The 22,706-nt window shown below is 45.6% G+C and overlaps 1 protein-coding gene and 1 long non-coding RNA gene across 3 annotated transcripts in view; both read left to right on the top strand.

Annotated features, from left to right (window-relative positions):
* ADGB (androglobin) overlaps positions 1-22,706 on the top strand; it is a 943,967-nt gene that overhangs the window by 219,029 nt on the left and 702,232 nt on the right. The gene's annotated exons all lie outside the window — the stretch shown is intronic.
* Positions 5,591-6,816, top strand: LOC134911697 (uncharacterized). The gene is made up of 3 exons (XR_010176774.1): positions 5,591-5,714; positions 6,380-6,434; positions 6,674-6,816. It is a non-coding gene; the product is annotated as an uncharacterized LOC134911697 (long non-coding RNA).

Raw genomic sequence — 22,706 nt, 5'->3', positions numbered from 1 at the left:
GCCTATTAGCAGAACAGTGTAGAAATTGTAAAACTGAACTAGTGAAAATATTCTTCTATTGAGTTTTTTTTTATTTTACAGGAGACCTATTGAATAGATTTAATGACCTTAACTGAACAAAAGTAATTAATTTTGTGATGACCTTAACTGAACAAAGGTCATTATTCATTTTGGGATGGCTAGCAAAGGATACTTGCACACAACCAAGTCAGGGTTGCTGTAAATAGCCTGCATGTTGGAGGAATAGGAGGAGAGGCAGTATCTGAATTTTAATTCATTTGGATTCAACTGGAAATGCCACTGTTTTGTTTTCAGTTTTCCCATATTGAAGGAACTGTATTTTATAATAGAGATAGGAATCACTTAACAAACAAGCAATCTCTTTTATTGCACTTACTTAAAATACAATCTGATATATTATAAGTCCCAATATTAGTTTTCATTTCACTCAGTATTGTAAATGTTTATTCAAGACCAGTAAACTATAAAGAAATTCTTTACATTTTCATTGATACATGAAAATATCTCTTTATCATAACTTTGGGAAGTGATATGAGATACCAGTTGAGTTAGGTTAATTGTTAGCAAATTGCATTTTTTAATTTCTCTATTATTATTATTATTATTATTATTATTTTAACAATTTATTTATAAGGTGCCACAAGTGTTTTGCAGCGCCGTACGTACGACACACATTAGAACAATACAGGGTATACAGAACGTAACATCACAGAAAACTAAAACCGAGCACAGGTAACAATTAGCACCACAGTTCTCAATACACGATACAGCTGAGATGTCAGGAAGCAAAGAAGTAATCTGCATACTACTGGAGGAGAGCAGCCATTGGAAGAGACGAGCAGGAGGAAATGGAGGTATAGACAGTCACTGAGTAGGAGAGAGCTGTAATTGAAGCGCAAGAGAAGAAGGCTGTGATTACAGGAGGGAAGAGGGCCCTGCTCCAAGGAGCTTACAATCTAGGGGGACAGGGAGACAGATAGGTGACATGAGGTGCAAGCAGGCGGAAGGTGGCTTGGTGTCAGGAAGTAAGTGAGGCAGAGATGGCCAAGGTATGAGGATGGGAAAGCGGCCTCAAGGCTGGGTTATTGGAAGGCTAAGCTTTGATGAACAGGTGAGTTTGCAGTTCCCGTTTGAAGCTTTGCAAGGTTGGGAAGAGTCCAGTAGAGCAAGGGAGCTTGTTCCAGTGAAGAGGGGCAGCGCGGGCAAAATCTTAAATTCACGCATGGGATGTAGTGACCAGGGTATAATCATTGGCCAACCAGAGTGGGTGGACGGGAGTATGTAGGGAGATGAGGTTGGAGATGTATGGTGCAGTGGAATTAGAGAGGGCCTTGTATGTGAGGGTGAGGAGTTTGAAAAGGATTCTGTGGGGGAATGGGAGCCAGTGTAGGTTTTGTCGAAGGGGAGTGGCAGCTTTGGAGCAGCGAGAGAGGAAGATAAGTCTAGCTGCGGAGTTGAGAACAGATCGGAGTGGAGCGAGATGGGAGAGTGGGAGACCAGTGAGGAGAATGTTGCAGTAGTCAAGCCATGAAATGACTAGTGAGTGGATAATAAGTTTAGTCACACTCTGGGAGAGGAATGGCCACATGCGAGCAATGTTGTGTAGCTGGAATCGACAGGATTGAGACAGAGATTGGATGTGGGTGGTGAAGGAGAGGGATGAGTCAAAAGTGATGCTCAGGCTGCGGATTGGGGAAAAGGGAAGATGGATGGGGGAAAAATTATGATTTCGGTTTAGTGCAAGTTGAGCGTCAGGGAGTGCTCAGAGATCCAGGAAGAGATGGCAGAGAGGCAGCGGATACCTGAGAGAGCACAGAGGGAGCAAGATCAGGAGAGTAGAGGTATAGTTGCGTATCATCTGCATAGAGGTGGTATTGGAGGCCCAAGGAGCTTATGAGTGCACCCAGGGAAGAGGTGTACAAGAAGAAGAGAATGGGGACAATGACGGGGATGGTGGAAGGGGGTGAGGTGGAGCCAGAGGCAGACACTGATAATGAGCAGTTAGCAAGGTAAGAGGTGAACCAGCAAGGACAGTGCTTGTGAGGCCAATTGACTGGAGTGTACGAAGGAGGAGAGGATGATCCACAGTGTTGAAGGCAGCAGAGAGATCCAGGAGGATGATCAGAGAGAAGTGACCCCTGGATTTAACCAAAAGCAGGTCATTGGTGACTTTGACCAGGGCAGTTTTAGTGGAGTGGGCGAAAAGCCAGATTGAAGAGGAACAAGGATGGAGTGGTCAGAGAGGTAGCTGGTGAGACGGCTGAATACCAGCTGCTCAAGTAGTTTGAAGGCATATGGGAGAAGAGAGATGGGGCGGTAGCTAGCGGGTGAGGAAGGATTAAGGTTGGGTTTTTAGAGAATAGATGAGACAAGAGCATGTTTGAATGGTGAGAGAAAGATGCCGGTAGAGAGTGTGATAGGTTGAAGAGGTGAGCAAGGTGAGAGCAGGCAGTGGGGGAGAGGGAACGGAGGAGGTGGGAAGGGAGGGGTCCAGGCGGCAAATAGAGGGGGAGAGGATAGGATGTGGTAGAGGAAGATGCCAAGGGGAGACGGGAGGAGATTTTGTGTCGGATTGCCTCAATTTTTGAGGAGAAGAAGGAGGCAAAGTCAATGGCAGTGAGGGAGGGTGGGAGAAGGGGTGGGTGGGGGGGCTTGCGAAGGAGAGTGTTGAAAGTGAATTTAGTTGAATATAGGGTTCAGGTAATGCTCAGGAGATGTAATGTTTAAGTTTGCACACTTCTGTTACCTTTATATACAGTATGTACATATATATCTACTTACTACTGCAAAATTCCAGAAACCCATTTGGTTTAACAACAGTTATGGATGGAAATGCAAAGGGTCAGTAGCGTATCTATATTCAGTGCAGGGAGTAAAGGACACAGGGGCCACACCCATATATTAAACTGCTTTTCCGGAGTTCTTTGTCAATGCTGCACAAATCACCAGGAAAATGGTGCTGCAGCCATTTTTGTGGAGATTTGAGCATGCTAAGTAGACCCTGGCACAGTGCCAGAGTCTACTGCACCGTTAGAGTGAAAGGGACCAGCACGGAGAGTTAGGCTGTGTAGGCAGGGGGCTACCCTAAACATGTGAGCACATCACATTTTAACAGAGGGGTGGGGGAAGGACCCGACATACGGGACGGCCTTGCCCAATGCTGGGCAGCCCCCTGCATGCTAGAGATTTTTCGCAAAACTACAACTCAAGCTGATTTAGATCCAATGTCTGGACTATCACGATACAACATCTAACAATGGTCAGTCATCATGCTTTCATTCCAAAATCCTTGGTAGCACATTTCCATAGTGTGAATATCTTGATGGAACCGTTTCCCTTGCTCGTCACTCACTGCTCCAAGGTTTTCTGGAAATGCAATTTCAATGACATGCAATACCATATATATATATATATATATATATATTGTTGTGTGAGTACGCAAAAGGTTACTGTTAAAAGGTATGATTCATGAGCCAAAAAATATAAAATTTGAACAAACAGTTCAAAGAAGCAACACTCCCTTTGAAGAAGTCTGATGTGACGAAACGCGTTGGATTCCCTGCAGTGACCCCCTTGCCTATTTTAAAAAGCTAAGTCCTTACCTTTTTATCTTTTTACCTTTTTTACTTGTCTTTGGATGTTTTATGACCTTTTTAAACATCTTATCTATATGTGCTATTAAAACTGTTTGTTCAAATTTTATATTTTTTGGCTCATGAATCATACCTTTTAACAGTAACCTTTTGCGTACTCACACAACAATAGTCGCCGGTACCCTTATCCCCCTACTATATATCCTTTAGGCAGCATTGTACTAGTGTTGCAACCTTAAGGGGTGGCAGACACCTTTAACAAGGTGGTTGTGTTTTTAATTAATTTTTTAGCATACGATTTTCATCACTGAGATTTTAATCCACAAGTGGCGCTGTATCATCCTTCGCATTACTATATATATATATATATATATATATATATATATACTGCATCTACCACCCGTGTGGTGGGTGCACTCTCGCAGAAATCAATCACTTTGAAGATCTTGATGTGTCAATCAGTTTATTCAGGTTCAATAACGTTGCCTTTAACATTCGACGTTTCGGTCCTATTATAGGACCTTTATCAAGACTGGCAATTCAGAGCATCTACATGATCAAAAAGATAAATACAATATGTATAAAATCAGACTAAAGGTATCAGATCATACCCACACCACCACCACCAGTGTCTCCCATGCCCTTATAGCAGAAAATAGTGACATCAAGTTAATTAATTAATAGAATCATACTCTATATGGAAACAAGGATAAAGATCAGCATACTCCGAATCTACTCCCACAGGACAAGCATAGCACCTCACTCTAGAGTAAACTTCACAAATTTACCTGGGTCAATATTAGACACAATGAGTCAAATGATAGCTCCTGGAACACAGGACTACTATAAAAGAAAATTGGAAAGCTTATTAAAACACTGACCCTCACCAGTGTATAATAGGACCCAATATACCATATAGAAGTCATAAAGTAAAACAAAATAAATAAAAATAAAACAGATAAACACATGAATAATATTAAAGACATTATACAGAAAACTGTATGTACAGATATTCAAGGGCCTCAATGAGGCTAATCCCTTAAATGTATTCTTATAACTGTTAATGTCCAAATGTATCCTTATAATGAGTCTACAGTGTCCTTTTCAATAGGGCCCCCGGACTGTAGTTATATGGTGGTTATTTTTAGGGTACTTGTGCAACTCCATATATTACAGTTGTCATATTAAATGAATATCTGTACATACAGTTTTCTGTATAATGGCTTTAATATTATTCATGTGTTGTTTATCTGTTTTTTTTTTTTTTTGCCCCGGAGCCACCCAGGTCCTTGGCAGAATTTCAGTGGGATCCACTGCTTTTTATCCCCCATGGTGATAGTTCATAGACAGATGTACTTTATTAATATGTGTTATGCTTTTATGCCTTATTGAAAAGAAATTATGAATATAATTAAATACAGCCTATGTACACTATGAGGGATTTTTCGCTACTGGGTTTCACTGATATTTAACAATTGTCTCTAGTTGCCTTATTGGTATGCCTTTGTCCAATATAACTCACTCTAATATACTCTGTTGGTTTATTAGCATATTCCCCTCCCATATATGCTTAGTAGATGGTGCCGTCACTTCCGGTCAGGTCGACTTGACTATTGACCGAATGTGGCTAGCTACATTGTTGCTGTTTTGGCTTTCACCCATGTGCTGGGATGTTTCTTGGCACCCGTTTTTTGAGTTTAGTTTTGTCTTTTTCACTTTATGAGAGCCCCTGCGGCTTGGCCGAGCGGCGTTCGCGGGACTTCCGGCCCGTGGAATGCATCCATTTCCGGTCGCTGGAACGCGGAAGTGGCGTTGCCAGCGGCCGCGAATGCAGCCAATATTGTACTTTTGAGCTACATGTGATGATTTTGGCCCCTGAAATCAGTAGCGCTGGGTATATCTAATGGTTTGATATCTAAGTAACACTCTTTTTTCTTATGGGGTTAACGTTTAGCACACATATAGTTACATCTCAGGGTTAAGTGGCATTTCCTGTCCCATTGTGTTAAATAGCATGCAGCTGCTGATGTGCAGCATGCAGCTATCATCAGATACTAAACAGCAGAGTGGTGAGTGGACTGGCCGGTGTGGACCCCAATGGTAGGAATATCTTATCTAGTTTGGATTATTTTATATACAGGTTGAGTATCCCTTATCCAAAATGCTTGGGACCGGAGGTATTTTGGATATGTGATTTTTCCGTATTTTGGAATAATTGCATACCATAATGAGATATCATGGTGATGGGAGCTAAGTCTAAGCACAGAATGCATTTATGTTACATATACACCTTATACACACAGCCTGAAGGTCATTTTAGCCATTACTTTTTTATAACTTTGTGCATTAAACAAAGTGTGTCTACATTCACACAATTAATTTATGTTTCATATACACCTTATACACACAGCATGAAGGTCATTTAATACAATATTTTTAATAACCTTGTGTATTAAACAAAGTTTGTGTACATTGAGCCATCAAAAAACAAAGGTTTCACTATCTCACTCTCACTCAAAAAAGCCCGTATTTCGGAATATTCCGTATTTCGGAATATTTGGATATGGGATACTCAACCTGTATCTTGTTTGTGTTTTAAATTGCAGACCTTGCTGCTGAAAACTATATGGCCTTTGCTAATTGATCTGTAGCTGCCTAGTGTTACTTTTTAATTATCCAGGTATGACTTCTATATGGTATATTGGGACCTATTATACACTGGTGAGGGTCAGTGTTTTAATAAGCTTTCCAATTTTCTTTTATAGTAGTCCTGTGTTCCAGGAGCTATCATTTGACTCATTGTGTCTAATATTGACCCAGGTAAATTTGTGAAGTTTACTCTAGAGTGAGGTGCTATGCTTGTCCTGTGGGAGTAGATTTGGAGTATGCTGATCTTTATCCTTGTTTCCATATAGAGTATGATTCTATTAATTAATTAACTTGATGTCACTATTTTCTGCTATAAGGGCCTGGGAGGCACTGGTGGTGGTGGTGTGGGTATGATCTGATACCTTTAGTCTGATTTTATACATATTGTATTTATCTTTTTGATCATGTAGATGCTCTGAATTGCCAGTCTTGATAAAGGTCCTATAATAGGACCGAAACGTCGAATGTTAAAGGCAACGTTATTGAACCTGATTAACCTGAATAAACTGATTGACACATCAAGATCTTCAAAGTGATTGATTTCTGCGAGAGTGCACCCACCACACGGGTGGTAGATGCGGTATATTTGTGACCTGACAAGGTCATTGGGAGCACCCGCCTATTTATCTCTACGAACTGATGAGAGTGCAGGATTTTCTGTGGGTATATATATATATATATGCATCGGGGAGTTTGTTTTATCCATCCTTATATGCATGAGATGTATTACTCCCCAGAAAGTTTTCGCATATCCATTTGAAAGCCAGCCAAGCTTTCAATCCCAGCCTTTTGGAATTCCATATCAATTAAAACTTCCCTAATTTCTGGCCCATCAAAAATTCTCTCTTTCAATTTTGCTGCACTAACCTAAATGAATTTCTTAGAAAGGTACCTGTATTTTTTATATCAGAACTTGTCTGGGTGATTCTTGCATTTTTGAGGCATGCTGCTTGATGTCAGCAAATTATTCTAAACAAGTAAATACCAGGAAAGCATTTCACACGGCAATAGCCAGAGATGAACTGGAGCATGCTGTTCTCAGAGATGGGATGTGGCTACTACGCTTACTGAAATAAAAAATTAAGATTAATATTACTATACAAGTCAAAGTAATTCCTTTAAAATGTATCTCCTAATCTATATAATGTTTTCATATTTATTATAATCTGAACAATACATGATGAGATTAACCCAAAGAACTCAAATCTATGTAAATAAATATATATATATATATATATATATATATATAATTATATATATATATATATATATATATATATATACATTCATCATAAAAAAACATATATGCTAGAGATATTTTGATTGCAGTTTTGGAATCAGCATCAAAAATGCTATCCGGTCAACACAATATTATCTCTAATGATTTTTCCTCATTGACCAGTGTTAATCTTTTGTCACCTTAAAACAATTAAATAATGTAAATTAATAGCAACATGAATCTTTCTTGTTTTGCGGCAGTTAATGGTAATATGGTAATTTGTATTGAAAAGATAAAAAAATAAAATAAAGGTAGGCAGTAGATGGGCAGCCAATCAACTGCAGTCTCTAGCACTACTGTACTCAGTAAATCACACATCATGTTATTACTATTTTTTTTCTTTGTGTCCTATTCATATTGGGGCTGATTCTGAGTCGCACACAAAAGAGCAGACAGCAGTGTGTAGTGGTGGCCTGTCTGTGACTTTATGCAAATGCCTCTACATACTCTTTCCCCAGTTTTGTTTTTATTAGGTTTTTATTTATTAAATTTTCCATTTTATACAATACACAAATTACACATACATACTCCCATACATTAATATTCATAATTCATATAAAACAATACCCAACAATTACCCATACCCTGCCCAACATACATTACACAAAAGTCTCTGTCTTCCCCATCCTCCTCCCACCCACATCCTCAGTTACCACTCTAGATATAAAGATTGTTCTAGTTTGAGAGTACAGTAGAGAATAGATCATTATCCTTCCCACCATCTATTTCCAGAATTTATTACCTTCTTCCCAAGTTCTAATCTTCCTTAACCCCTCATTTCCCTATTTATATATAAAGTGAAATTCCGATGAGATGAGTTAATACTTAACTCAATCCACTCAATTAAATATATAGACTGAATTTTATCAATATACTACATAACTGTATTAATAAGGCCCTCATTCCGAGTTGATCGGTCGCAAGGCGAATTTAGCAGAGTTACACACGCTAAGCCGCCGCCTACTGGGAGTGTATCTTAGCTTCTTAAAATTGCGACCGATGTATTCGCAATATTGCGATTACTAACTACTTAGCAGTTTCAGAGTAGCTTCAGACTTACTCTGCCTGTGCGATCAGTTCAGTGCTTGTCGTTCCTGGTTGACGTCACAAACACACCCAGCGTTCGCCCAGGCACTCCCACCGTTTCTCCGGCCACTCCTGCGTTTTTTCCGGAAACGGTAGCGTTTTCATCCACACGCCCCTGAAACGCCGTGTTTCCGCCCAGTAACACCCATTTCCTGTCAATCACATTACGATCGCCGGAGCGAAGAAAAAGCCGTGAGTAAAAATACTTTCTTCATAGTAAAGTTACTTGGCGCAGTCGCAGTGCGAACTTTGCGCATGCGTACTAAGCGGATTTTCACTGCGATGCGATGAAAAAGAACGAGCGAACAACTCGGAATGAGGGCCTAAATACGTATTACCTTAGTGCAATCTCATACCACACATATATACCAACTAGATAACTTGATATATACATAATTCTAATTAATAATTATTTATAATACATAATTTTATACCAGTGTTCATATCCTGAGTATATTATCTAGTGCCTATTAAAAGACATATTTCAAATTTATATAATCACTTTTACATTATGTATATTTCTCTGACGTCCTAGTGGATGCTGGGAACTCCGTAAGGACCATGGGGAATAGCGGGCTCCGAAGGAGACTGGGCACATCTAAGAAAGAATTAGGACTACCTGGTGTGCACTGGCTCCTCCCTCTATGCCCCTCCTCCAGACCTCAGTTAGAATTCTGTGCCCGGCCGAGCTGGTTGCACACTAGGGGCTCTCCTGAGCTCTTAGAAAAGAAAGTATATTTAGTTTTTTTATTTTCAGTGAGATCTGCTGGCAACAGACTCACTGCTACGAGGGACTGAGGGGAGAGAAGCAAACCTACCTGCTTGCAGCTAGCTTGGGCTTCTTAGGCTACTGGACACCATTAGCTCCAGAGGGATCGAACACAGGCCCAGCCTCGGTCGTCCGGTCCCGGAGCCGCGCCGCCGTCCCCCTTGCAGAGCCAGAAGCAAGAAGAACGTCCAGGAAATCGGCGGCTGAAGACTCCGGTCTTCATTAAGGTAGCGCACAGCACTGCAGCTGTGCGCCATTGCTTCCCATGCACACCACACACTCCGGTCACTGATGGGTGCAGGGCGCTGGGGGAAGGGGGGCGCCCTGGGCTGCAATAAGAGTACCTTATATTGGCATAAAACACATAATATAGTCAGTAAGACTATATATGTGTAAAATCCCCTGCCAAAAATATCCTTAAAAAAGCGGGAGAAGTCCGCCGAGAAGGGGGCGGGGCTATCTCCCTCAGCACACTGGCGCCATTTCCTCTCACAGCTCCGCTGGAGGGACGCTCCCCAGGCTCTCCCCTGCAGTTTCCAAGCTCAATAGGGTGAAAAAGAGAGGGGGGGCACAAAATATAGGCGCAAACTGTATATTTATAGCAGCTATAGGGGAAAAATCACTGTGTGTAGTGTGAATCCCTGCATTATATAGCGCTCTGGTGTGTGCTGGCATACTCTCTCTCTGTCTCCCCAAAGGACTTTGTGGGGTCCTGTCCTCAGTCAGCATTCCCTGTGTGTGTGCGTGTGTCGGTACGGCTGTGTCGACATGATTGATGAGGAAGATTATATGGAGGCGGAGCAGGTGCCGATAAGTGTGATGTCACCCCCTGCGGGGTCGACACCAGAGTGGGTGGATATGTGGAAGGTATTAACCGACAGTGTCAACTCCTTTACATAAAAGGCTAGATGACGTACAGCAGTGGGGCAGCCGGCTTCTCAGCTCGTGCCTGCCCAGGCGTCTCAAAAGCCATCAGGGGCTCAAAAATCGCCCGCTACCTCAGATGGCAGACACAGATGTCGACACGGAGTCTGACTCCAGTGTAGACGGCGATGAGACAAATGTAAAATCCACAAGGGCCATCCGTTGTATGATTACGGAAATGAAAAATGTGTTGCACATTTCTGACATTAACCCAGTTACCACAAAAAAGGGTATTATAGTTGGGGAGAAAAAGCATCCAGTGGTTCTTCCCCCATCAGATGAATTGAATAAAGTGTGTGAAGTGGGGTTCCCCCGATAAGAAAATAGTAATTTCTAAAACGTTACTGATGGCGTACCCTGTCCCGCCAAAGGACAGGTTACGTTGGGAGACGTCCCCTAGGGTGGAGAAGGCGCTCACACGCTTGGCAAAAAAGGTGGCACTGCCGTCTCAGGATACGGCCGCCTTAAAGGAGCCTGCTGATAAAAAGCAGGAAGCTATCCTGAAGTCTGTATATACACACTCAGGTATTATACTGAGACCTGCAATTGCTTCAGTGTGTAGTGCTGCAGCAGCTTGGTCCGATACCCTGTCAGATAATATGGATACTAGACAGGGATACTGTTTTGCTAACCATAGAGCATTTTAAAGACGTGGTCTTATATATGAGAGATGCACAGAGGGATATTTGCCGGCTGGCATCTAAAATTAATGCAATGTCCATTTCTGCCAGAAGAGTATTATGGACTCGGCAGTGGACAGGTGATGCTGATTCTAAAAGGCACATGGAGGTTTTGCCTTATAAGAGTGAGGAATTGTTTGGGGAGGGTGTCTCGGACCTAGTATCCACAGCAACAGCTGGGAAGTCGACATTTTTACCTCAGGTTTCCTCACAGCCGAAGAAAGCACCGTATTATCAGGTACAGTCCTTTCGGCCACGAAAAGGCAAGCGGGTCAGAGGCGCTTCCTTTCTGCCCAGAGGCAGGGGAAGAGGGAAAAAGCTGCACCAGACAGCCAGTTCCCTGGAACCAAAATCCTCCCCCGTTTCCTCTAAAGTCCACCGCATGACGCTGGGGCTCCACAGGCGGAGCCAGGTGCGGTGGGGGCGCGTCTCCGGAACTTCAGCGACCAGTGGGTTCGCACACAGGTAGATCCCTGGGTTCTACAAGTGGTATCTCAGGGATACAAGCTGGAGTTAGAGGCCACTCCCCCTCGCCGTTACCTCAAATCTGCCTTGCCGGCTGCTCCCAAAGAAAGGGTGGTAGTACTGGACGCTATTCACAAGCTGTACTTCCAGCAGGTGATAATCAAGGTACCCCCCCCCCTTCAACAGGGGCGGGGTTACTATTCCACAATGTTGTGGTACCGAAACCAGATGGTTCGGTGAGACCCATCCTAAATTTAAAATTCTTGAACACTTATATAAGGAAGTTCAAGTTCAAGATGGAATCGCCCAGGGCGGTTATACAAGCCTGGAAGAGGGTGTCCCCATGTACCCACCTCACCAGGAGTACCACAGGTTTGTGGTACAGGACTGTCATTACCAATGCCAGACGTTGCCGTTTGGTCTGTCAACGGCACCGAGGGTATTTACCAAGGTAATGGCCAAAATGATGATACTCCTTAGAAAGAAGGGAGTTATAATTATCCCGTACTTGGACGATCTCCTGAAAAGGCGAGGTCCAAGGAGCAGTTGCTAGTCAGCGTAGCACTATCTCAGGAAGTGCTGCATCAGCACGGCTGGATCCTGAATATCCCAAAGTCGCAGCTGATTCCCGCGACACGTCTGCTGTTCCTGGGTATGATTCTGGACACAGAACAGAAGAAGGTTTTTCTCCCGGAGGAGAAGGCCCCGGAATTATCATCTCTGGTCAGGGACCTCCTGCAACCAAAACAGGTGTCGGTGCATCACTGCACGCGAATCCTGGGAAAGATGGTAGCTCTTACGAAGAGTTTCCCTTTGGCAGGTTCCATGCGAGGATCTTCCAGTGGGATCTCTTGGACAAGTGGTCCGAATCGCATCTTCAGATGCATCGGTGGATCACCCTGTCACCAAGGGCCAGGGTGTCTCTGCTGTGGTGGCTGCAGAGTGCTCATCTTCGTGAAGGCCGCAGATTCTGCATACAGGACTGGGTCCTGGTGACCACGAATGCAAGCCTCCGAGGGTGGGGGGCAGTCACTCAGGGAAGAAAAGGTCCAAGGACAAAAACTTCCTTGCATATAAATATTCTGGAACTAGGGGTCATTTACAATGCCCTGAGTAAAACAGAATCCCTGCTTCAAAAACAACCGGTGCTGATTCAGTCAGACAACATCACGGCTGTCGCCCATGTAAATCGACAAGGCGGCACAAGAAGCAGGATAGCAATGGCAGAAGCCACAAGGATTCTTCGATGGGCGGAGAATCACGTGATAGCACTGTCAGCAGTGTTCATTCCGGGAGTGGAAAACTGGGAAGCAGACTTCCTCAGCAGACACAACCTCCACCCGGGAGAGTGGGGACTTCATCCAGAAGTCTTCAAGCTGATTGTACACCGGTGGGAACGACCACAGGTGGACATGATGGCGTCCCGCCTCAATAAAAAGCTAAAAAGATATTGCGCCAGGTCAAGGGACCCTCAGGCGATAGCTGTGGACGCTCTAGTGACACCGTGGGTGTACCAGTCGGTTTATGTGTTCCCTCCTCTTCCTCTCATACCCAAGGTACTGAGGAGAATAAGAAGGAGAAGAGTAATAACTATAATCATTGTTCCGGATTGGCCAAGAAGAGCTTGGTACCCAGAACTTCAAGAAATGATCTCAGAGGACCCATGGCCTCTGCCGCTCAGACAGGACCTGCTGCAGCAGGGGCCCTGTCTGTTCCAAGACTTACCGCGACTACGTTTGACGGCATGGCGGTTGAACACCGGATCCTGAAGGAAAAGGGCATTCCGGAGGAAGTCATCCCTACGCTGATTAAAGCTAGGAAGGATGTGACCGCAATACATTATCACCGCATATGGCGAAAATATGTTGCGTGGTGTGAGGCCAGGAAGGCTCCAACGGAGAAATTTCAGCTGGGTCGTTTTCTGCACTTCCTACAGTCAGGGGTGACTATGGGCCTCAAATTGGGTTCCATTAAGGTCCAGATTTCGGCTCTGTCGATTTTCTTCCAAAAAGACCTGGCTTCACGGCCTGAAGTTCAGATTTTTGTTAAGGGAGTGCTGCATATTCAGCCCCCTTTTGTGCCTCCAGTGGCACCTTGGGATCTCAACGTGGTGTTGGATTTCCTAAAGTCGCATTGGTTTGAGCCACTTAAAACCGTGGAGCTAAAATAGCTCACGTGGAAAGTGGTCATGTTGTTGGCCTTGGCTTCGGCCAGGCGTGTGTCAGAATTGTCGGCTTTGTCTTGTAAAAGCCCTTATCTGATTTTCCATATGGATAGGGCGGAATTGAGGACTCGTCCCCAATTTCTTCCTAAGGTGGTATCAGCGTTTCATTTGAACCACTCTATTGTGGTGCCTGCGGCTACTCGGGACTTGGAGGATTCCAAGTTGCTGGATGTAGTCAGGGCCCTGAAAATCTATTTCTCTATCGTCCTAAGTGGATGCTGGGGTTCCTGAAAGGACCATGGGGAATAGCGGCTCCGCAGGAGACAGGGCACAAAAAAGTAAAGCTTTACTAGGTCAGGTGGTGTGCACTGGCTCCTCCCCCTATGACCCTCCTCCAGACTCCAGTTAGATTTTGTGCCCGAACGAGAAGGGTGCAATCTAGGTGGCTCTCCTAAAGAGCTGCTTAGAGAAAGTTTAGTTTAGGTTTTTTTCTTTACAGTGAGTCCTGCTGGCAACAGGATCACTGCAACGTGGGACTTAGGGGGAAAGTAGTAAACTCACCTGCATGCAGAGTGGATTTGCTGCTTGGCTACTGGACACCATTAGCTCCAGAGGGATCGAACACAGGCCCAGCCGTGGAGTCCGGTCCCGGAGCCGCGCCGCCGACCCCCTTGCAGATGCTGAAGCGTGAAGAGGTCCGGAAACCGGCGGCTGAAGACTCCTCAGTCTTCATAAGGTAGCGCACAGCACTGCAGCTGTGCGCCATTTTCCTCTCAGCACACTTCACTGGGCAGTCACTGAGGGTGCAGAGCGCTGGGGGGGGGCGCTCTGAGAGGCAAATATAAACCTTATACAAGGCTAAAAATACCTCACATATAGCCCATAGGGGCTATATGGAGATATTTAACCCCTGCCTGACTGGAAAAATAGCGGGAGAAGAACCCGCCGAAAAAGGGGCGGGGCCTATCTCCTCAGCACACGGCGCCATTTTCTGTCACAGCTCCGCTGGTCAGAACGGCTCCCAGGTCTCTCCCCTGCACTGCACTACAGAAACAGGGTAAAACAGAGAGGGGGGGCACATTAATGGCTATATATATATATATTAAAGCAGCTATAAGGGAGCACTTAATATAAGGATATCCCTTGTATATATAGCGCTTTGTGGTGTGTGCTGGCAGACTCTCCCTCTGTCTCCCCAAAAGGGCTAGTGGGTCCTGTCTTCATTAGAGCATTCCCTGTGAGTTTGCGGTGTGTGTCGGTACGTGGTGTCGACATGTATGAGGACGATATTGGTGTGGAGGCGGAGCAATTGCCAAATATGCAGATGTCACCCCCCAGGGGGTCGACACCAGAATGGATGCCTTTATTTGTGGAATTACGTGATGGTTTATCTTCCCTTAAACAGTCAGTTGAGGACATGAGGCGGCCGGACAATCAATTAATGCCTGTCCAGGCGCCTCAAACACCGTCAGGGGCTGTAAAACGCCCTTTGCCTCAGTCGGTCGACACAGACCCAGACACGGGCACTGATTCCAGTGACGACGGTAGAAATTCAAACGTATTTTCCAGTAGGGCCACACGTTATATGATTTTGGCAATGAAGGAGACGTTACATTTAGCTGATACTACAGATACCGTAAAACAGGGTATTATGTATGGTGTGAAAAAACTACAAACAGTTTTTCCTGAATCAGAAGAATTAAATGACGTGTGTGATGAAGCGTGGGTTGCTCCTGATAAAAAGTTGATAATTTCAAAAAAGTTATTGGCATTATACCCTTTCCCGCCAGAGGTTAGGGCGCGCTGGGAAACACCCCCTAAGGTGGACAAGGCGCTCACACGCTTATCCAAACAAGTGGCGTTACCCTCTCCTGAGACGGCCGCACTTAAGGATCCATCAGATAGAAAGATGGAAGTTATTCAAAAGAATATATACACACATGCAGGTGTTATACTACGACCAGCTATAGCAACTGCCTGGATGTGCAGTGCTGGAGTAGTTTGGTCAGAATCCCTGATTGAAAATATTGATACCCTAGATAGGGACAATGTTTTACTGTCGTTAGAACAAATAAAGGATGCATTTATCTATATGCGTGATGCACAGAGGGATATTTGCACACTGGCATCTCTGGTGAGTGCTATGTCCATTTCAGCCAGAAGAGCCTTATGGACACGACAGTGGACAGGCGATGCGGATTCAAAACGTCACATGGAGGTTTTGCCGTATAAAGGGGAGGAGTTATTTGGAGTTGGTCTATCAGACTTGGTGGCCACGGCTACTGCCGGGAAATCCACTTTTTTACCTCAAGTCACTCCCCAACAGAGAAAGGCACCGACCTTTCAACCGCAGCCTTTTCGCTCCTACAAAAATAAGAGAGCAAAGGGCTTGTCGTACCTGCCACGAGGCAGAGGAAGAGGGAAGAGACACCAACAGGCAGCTCCTTCCCAGGAACAGAAGCCCTCCCCGGCTCCTGCAAAAACCTCAGCATGACGCTGGGGCCTCTCAAGCGGACTCGGGGACAGTGGGGGGCCGTCTCAAAAATTACAGCGCGCAGTGGGCTCACTCGCAGGTAGACCCCTGGATCCTGCAGATAATATCTCAGGGGTACAGGTTGGAATTAGAGACGGATCCTCCTCATCGTTTCCTGAAGTCTGCCTTACCAACCGTCTCTTCCGAAAGGGAGAGGGTGTTGGAAGCCATTCACAAGCTGTACGCTCAGCAGGTGATAGTCAAAGTACCCCTATTACAACAAGGAAAGGGGTATTATTCCACTCTATTTGTGGTACCGAAGCCGGATGGCTCGGTAAGGCCTATTCTAAATCTGAAGTCCTTGAACCTCTACATAAAAAAGTTCAAGTTCAAGATGGAGTCACTCAGAGCAGTGATAGCGAACCTGGAAGAAGGGGACTTTATGGTATCCTTGGACATCAAGGATGCGTATCTACACGTTCCGATTTACCCCGCACACCAGGGGTACCTCAGGTTCATTGTTCAAAACTGTCACTATCAGTTTCAGACGCTGCCGTTCGGATTGTCCACGGCGCCTCGGGTCTTTACCAAGGTAATGGCCGAGATGATGATTCTTCTTCGAAGAAAAGGCGTATTAGTTATCCCATACTTGGACGATCTCCTAATAAGGGCAAGGTCCAGAGAACAGCTGGAGACAGCTTTAGCACTATCTCAAGAGGTGCTAAGACAACACGGGTGGATTCTGAATATTCCAAAATCCCATTTAATCCCGACAACTCGTCTGCTGTTCCTAGGAATGATTCTGGACACGGTTCAGAAAAAGGTTTTCCTTCCAGAGGAAAAAGCCAAGGAGTTATCCGATCTGGTCAGGAACCTCCTAAAACCAGGAAAAGTGTCAGTACATCAATGCACAAGAGTCCTGGGAAAAATGGTGGCTTCTTACGAAGCAATTCCATTCGGCAGATTCCATGCAAGAATATTCCAAAGGGATCTGTTGGACAAATGGTCAGGGTCGCATCTGCAGATGCACCTGCGAATAACCCTGTCACCAAAGACAAGGGTGTCACTTCTGTGGTGGTTGCAGAAGGCTCACCTATTAGAAGGCCGCAGATTCGGCATTCAGGATTGGATCCTGGTGACCACGGACGCCAGCCTGAGAGGCTGGGGAGCAGTCACACAAGGAAGAAACTTCCAGGGAGTATGGACGAGTCTGGAAAAGTCTCTTCACATAAACATTCTGGAACTAAGAGCAATCTACAATGCTCTAAGCCAGGCGGAACTTCTCCTGCAAGGAAAGCCGGTGTTGATTCAGTCGGACAACATCACGGCGGTCGCCCATGTAAACAGGAAGGGCGGCACAAGAAGCAGGAGTGCAATGGCAGAAGCTGCCAAGATTCTTCGCTGGGCGGAGAATCACGTGATAGCACTGTCAGCAGTGTTCATCCCGGGCGTGGACAACTGGGAAGCAGACTTCCTCAGCAGACACGATCTTCATCCGGGAGAGTGGGGTCTACATCCAGAAGTCTTCAACATGTTAATAGACCGTTGGGAAAGACCAATTGTAGACATGATGGCGTCTCGCCTCAACAAGAAACTGGACAAATATTGCGCCAGGTCAAGAGATCCACAGGCAATAGCTGTGGACGCACTGGTAACTCCTTGGGTGTACCAGTCAGTGTATGTGTTTCCTCCTCTGCCGCTCATACCAAAGGTATTGAAGATCATACGGCAAAGAAGAGTAAGAACAATACTAGTGGTTCCGGATTGGCCGAGAAGGACTTGGTATCCGGAACTTCAAGAGATGCTCACGGACGAACCGTGGCCTCTACCTCTGAGAAGGGACCTGCTACAGCAGGGTCCCTGTCTTTTTCAAGACTTACCGCGGCTGCGTTTGACGGCATGGCGGTTGAACGCCAGATCCTAAAAGGGAAAGGCATTCCAGAAGAAGTCATTCCTACCTTGATTAAGGCACGGAAGGAAGTCACCGTGAAACATTATCACCGCATTTGGCGAAAATATGTAGCGTGGTGCGAGGATCGGAGGGTTCCGACGGAGGAATTCCAACTGGGTCGTTTCCTACATTTCCTGCAATCAGGATTATCTATGGGTCTCAAATTGGGATCCATTAAGGTTCAAATTTCGGCCCTGTCAATATTCTTCCAAAAAGAATTGGCCTCTGTCCCTGAGGTCCAGACTTTTGTCAAGGGAGTACTGCATATACAGCCTCCTGTGGTGCCTCCGGTGGCACCGTGGGATCTAAATGTAGTTTTAGATTTCCTCAAATCCCATTGGTTTGAACCATTGAAAAAGGTGGATTTGAAATATCTCACATTGAAAGTGACTATGTTACTAGCCCTGGCCTCTGCCAGGAGAGTATCTGAATTGGCGGCTTTATCTTATAAAAGTCCTTATCTAATCTTCCATTCGGATAGGGCAGAACTGCGGACTCGTCCGCATTTTCTCCCTAAAGTGGTATCAGCATTTCATCTGAACCAACCTATTGTGGTGCCTGCGGCCACTAGCGACTTGGAGGACTCCAAGTTGTTGGACGTTGTCAGAGCCTTAAAAATATACATTGCAAGGACGGCTGGAGTCAGAAAATCTGACTCGCTGTTTATATTGTATGCACCCAACAAGTTGGGCGCACCTGCTTCTAAGCAGTCGATTGCTCGTTGGATTTGTAACACAATTCAACTTGCACATTCTGTGGCAGGCCTGCCACAGCCTAAAACTGTAAAAGCCCACTCCACAAGGAAGGTGGGCTCATCTTGGGCGGCTGCCCGAGGGGTCTCGGCATTACAACTCTGCCGAGCAGCTACGTGGTCGGGGGAGAACACGTTTGTAAAATTTTACAAATTTGATACCCTGGCAAAGGAGGACCTGGAGTTCTCTCATTCGGTGCTGCAGAGTCATCCGCACTCTCCCGCCCGTTTGGGAGCTTTGGTATAATCCCCATGGTCCTTTCAGGAACCCCAGCATCCACTTAGGACGATAGAGAAAATAAGAATTTACTTACCGATAATTCTATTTCTCGGAGTCCGTAGTGGATGCTGGGCGCCCATCCCAAGTGCGGATTATCTGCAATACTTGTACATAGTTATTGTTAACTAATTCGGGTTATTGTTAAGGAGCCATCTTTAAGAGGCCCTTTCTGTTGTCATACTGTTAACTGGGTTTAGATCACAAGTTGTACGGTGTGATTGGTGTGGCTGGTATGAGTCTTACCCGGGATTCAAAATGCCTCCCTTATTGTGTATGCTCGTCCGGGCACAGTACCTAACTGGAGTCTGGAGGAGGGTCATAGGGGGAGGAGCCAGTGCACACCACCTGACCTAGTAAAGCTTTACTTTTTTGTGCCCTGTCTCCTGCGGAGCCGCTATTCCCCATGGTCCTTTCAGGAACCCCAGCATCCACTACGGACTCCGAGAAATAGAATTATCGGTAAGTAAATTCTTATTGTTTCCAGGATGGCTAGAGTCAGGAAGACTGACTTGCTATTTATCCTGTATGCACCCAACAAGCTGGGTGCTCCTGCTTCACAGCAGACTATTGCTCGCTGGATCTGTAGCACGATTCAACTTGCACATTCTGCGGCTGGACTGCCGCATCCTAAATCTGTAAAAGCCCATTCCACGTGGAAAGTGGGCTCTTCTTGGGCGGCTGCCCAAGGGTTCTCGGCTTTACAACTTTGCCGAGCTGCTACTTGGTCGGGTTCAAACACATTTGCAAAAATTCTACAAGTTTGATACCCTGGCTGAGGAGGACCTTGAGTTTGCTCATTCGGTGCTGCAGAGTCATCCGCACTCTCCCGCCCATTTGGGAGCTTTGGTATAATCCCCGTGGTCCTTACGGAGTTCCCAGCATCCACTAGGACGTCAGAGAAAATAAGAATTTACTCACCGGTAATTCTATTTCTCGTAGTCCGTAGTGGATGCTGGGCGCCCATCCCAAGTGCGGATTGTCTGCAATACCTGTATATAGTTATTGCTTAACTAAAGGGTTATTGTTTGGAGCCATCTGTTGAGAGGCTCAGTTGTTATTCATACTGTTAACTGGGTATAGTATCACGAGTTGTACGGTGTGATTGGTGTGGCTGGTATGAGTCTTATCCGGGATTCCAAATCCTTTCCTTATTGTGTCAGCTCTTCCGGGCACAGTTTCCTAACCGAGGTCTGGAGGAGGGGCATAGAGGGAGGAGCCAGTGCACACCAGGTAGTCCTAATTCTTTCTTAGATGTGCCCAGTCTCCTTCGGAGCCCGCTATTCCCCATGGTCCTTACGGAGTTCCCAGCATCCACTACGGACTACGAGAAATAGAATTACCGGTGAGTAAATTCTTATTTATTCTGTGATCACTCTCTCTCTTTATAATATGTGAATTTTATTTTAAAACCCATACCTGTCGGTAGAACGTGAAGTTTGGAAAGAGATATATTATATTTCATACTTAACCTCAGTGGTGGCCTTGTCGTTTATAATTTCTAGATGTTTCTATCAAGTGGCCACCACTGTGCTTCTCTACTATACCCTCACTTCTGAACCATACTTCAGGAAGGAATCAAGGGGAAGCCACAGAGAAAGAAAAGTAAAAAAAAGATAAAAAGAAAATCCCCCCCCCCCCCGCTACCCGACACCCCAAGGTCGCTACCTCTTATTCCTGGAATTGACCTATTGATGTTAGATCCTTTCACCACTTTTCCTTACTTTGTCATCCGCTCATCTATTTTCCCCCTCTTCCATTTCAGATTCCAGGTAGACTCAAATTGCTATCTGTTAGGCGCCGAGGGTCCGCCCGTCAGTGCGGCCCGGCGCCTAGCAACTAGGGACGCCGCATGCGGACAGCCGCCGGCTCCCTAGCAACGCTAGACGCCGGGCGCACGGAGCCGCTCAGACCCTAGCAACGGGGACGCCACTGTCGGACCGCGTTCCCCGTTGCTGGGTCTAGATTAATCACCTCATTGGTATCCTGGCCGTGCAGCATGCAGCTGCACGGCATGATTGTTAATTACCCTGTCTGGCTCCTGATTGGAGAGCTCCCAATTAAAAGCACTCTCAGGACTTCTCACAGACGCCGGTAATAGCTTCCTGTTTGCTGTGTCTGTTGCAGAGAGTTTTCCAGTCCTGTCTATCCGGTCGTTCCTGTCCTCAGTGGTCCAATACTCGGAAGTTGTCATCCTTTCCTGGAGTCCAGACCGAGCACCTTTAACATCCAGTGGTGTTCGTGAGTCGCGGCGTAGCCGTGTGTTGCGGCTTGACCGCTTATTATTTATTATTTGGTTATATTGTGTTTCGGAGCTTTTGCGGAGGATTCCGCTCCCACAAATCCACTCTGGTATCCAGCAGTGCTGGATAGGAGTAACGGATTCGTGGATTTTTGGTTGTCCTTTTCCCTGGCGGTTTGTCCGCACATACTTCTGGTTTAAGTTAGTTAGCTTGTAGCCCCTGGCCTGGTTGCTTAGTCAGAGGGCCCCTTGTTATCACCCTGTCTCGGATTTCCCTTTGTCTCCCATTAAGACCTGAGGGGGCATCGGAGTTGGGCAGACATAATCCGCCCTTCAAACGCGGCTGCCATGGGCTCAAGCAACCATAGTCTCGCAGGGGATTTCTGATAACACGGGCGAGACAACGGAGTTAGGGCGCCAGGGGTTACTAGGCTTTCCTGCTCCCGTAACCAGCATTCCCTTCCAGTACTCTGACCTCCGTCATAAGATCTCCTCTGGTCAGACGTACTGGTATCATAACATTATTACCGGCCAGACTAAAATTTAAAATTAAAACGGGATTTGATTTTTTCCCTTATTCAGTTTGGAAGATTTGTCGGCCTCATGAATCCCACTGGTGTAGGGCCAAATCATGGCCAGCTTCTAGTCAGTCAGATTCAAGAACTTACTCAGATGGTTCAGGATCTATCCCTTCGGGTGAGGTCACAGGAAGATCTGTTACGGACTTCCCCGAGGGTCGTTCCTGAACCGAAAATGCATTTGCCTGACCGTTTTTCTGGGGATAGAAAGCAGTTTTTTAATTTTAAAGAGTCTTGTAAACTTTATTTTCGTTTAAGACCAGTCTCCTCAGGTACGGAATCTCAGCGGGTCGGAATTATTATTTCTTTACTTCAGGGGGATCCCCAGACCTGGGCTTTTGGTTTAAGAACAGACGATCCGGCATTGTTGTCTGTAGACGCCTTTCTGGGGTCTTTAGGGCTATTGTATGATGACCCTGATAGAGAGGCATCCGCCGAGAGTCATTTGCGTGCTCTCAGACAGGGTAAGAATCCCGCAGAGATTTATTGTACGGAGTTTCGCCGTTGGTCGAACGACTGTGGATGGAATGACCCAGCCCTGCGCAGTCAGTTTCGCCTCGGCTTATCTGAGTCTATAAAAGACAGTCTCCTTCAGTATCCCGCTCCTGAGACTCTTGATAAACTCATGGAGCTTTCTATTAAGATTGATCGTCGTCTCAGAGAGCGGAGGGCTGAAAAAGGAGCACCTGTCGGGTCTACTCCTTGTGTTTTTTCCATTCCTGTGGACATAGAGGAGCCCATGCAGATAGGTCTCTCCAAGCTGTCTCCTGAAGAAAGAACCAGAAGGCAAAATTCTGGTCTTTG

Source organism: Pseudophryne corroboree, chromosome 4, assembly GCF_028390025.1.
Source record: "Pseudophryne corroboree isolate aPseCor3 chromosome 4, aPseCor3.hap2, whole genome shotgun sequence".
NCBI lineage: Eukaryota > Metazoa > Chordata > Amphibia > Anura > Myobatrachidae > Pseudophryne > Pseudophryne corroboree.
This window is presented reverse-complemented; position numbering and strand designations above follow the sequence as displayed.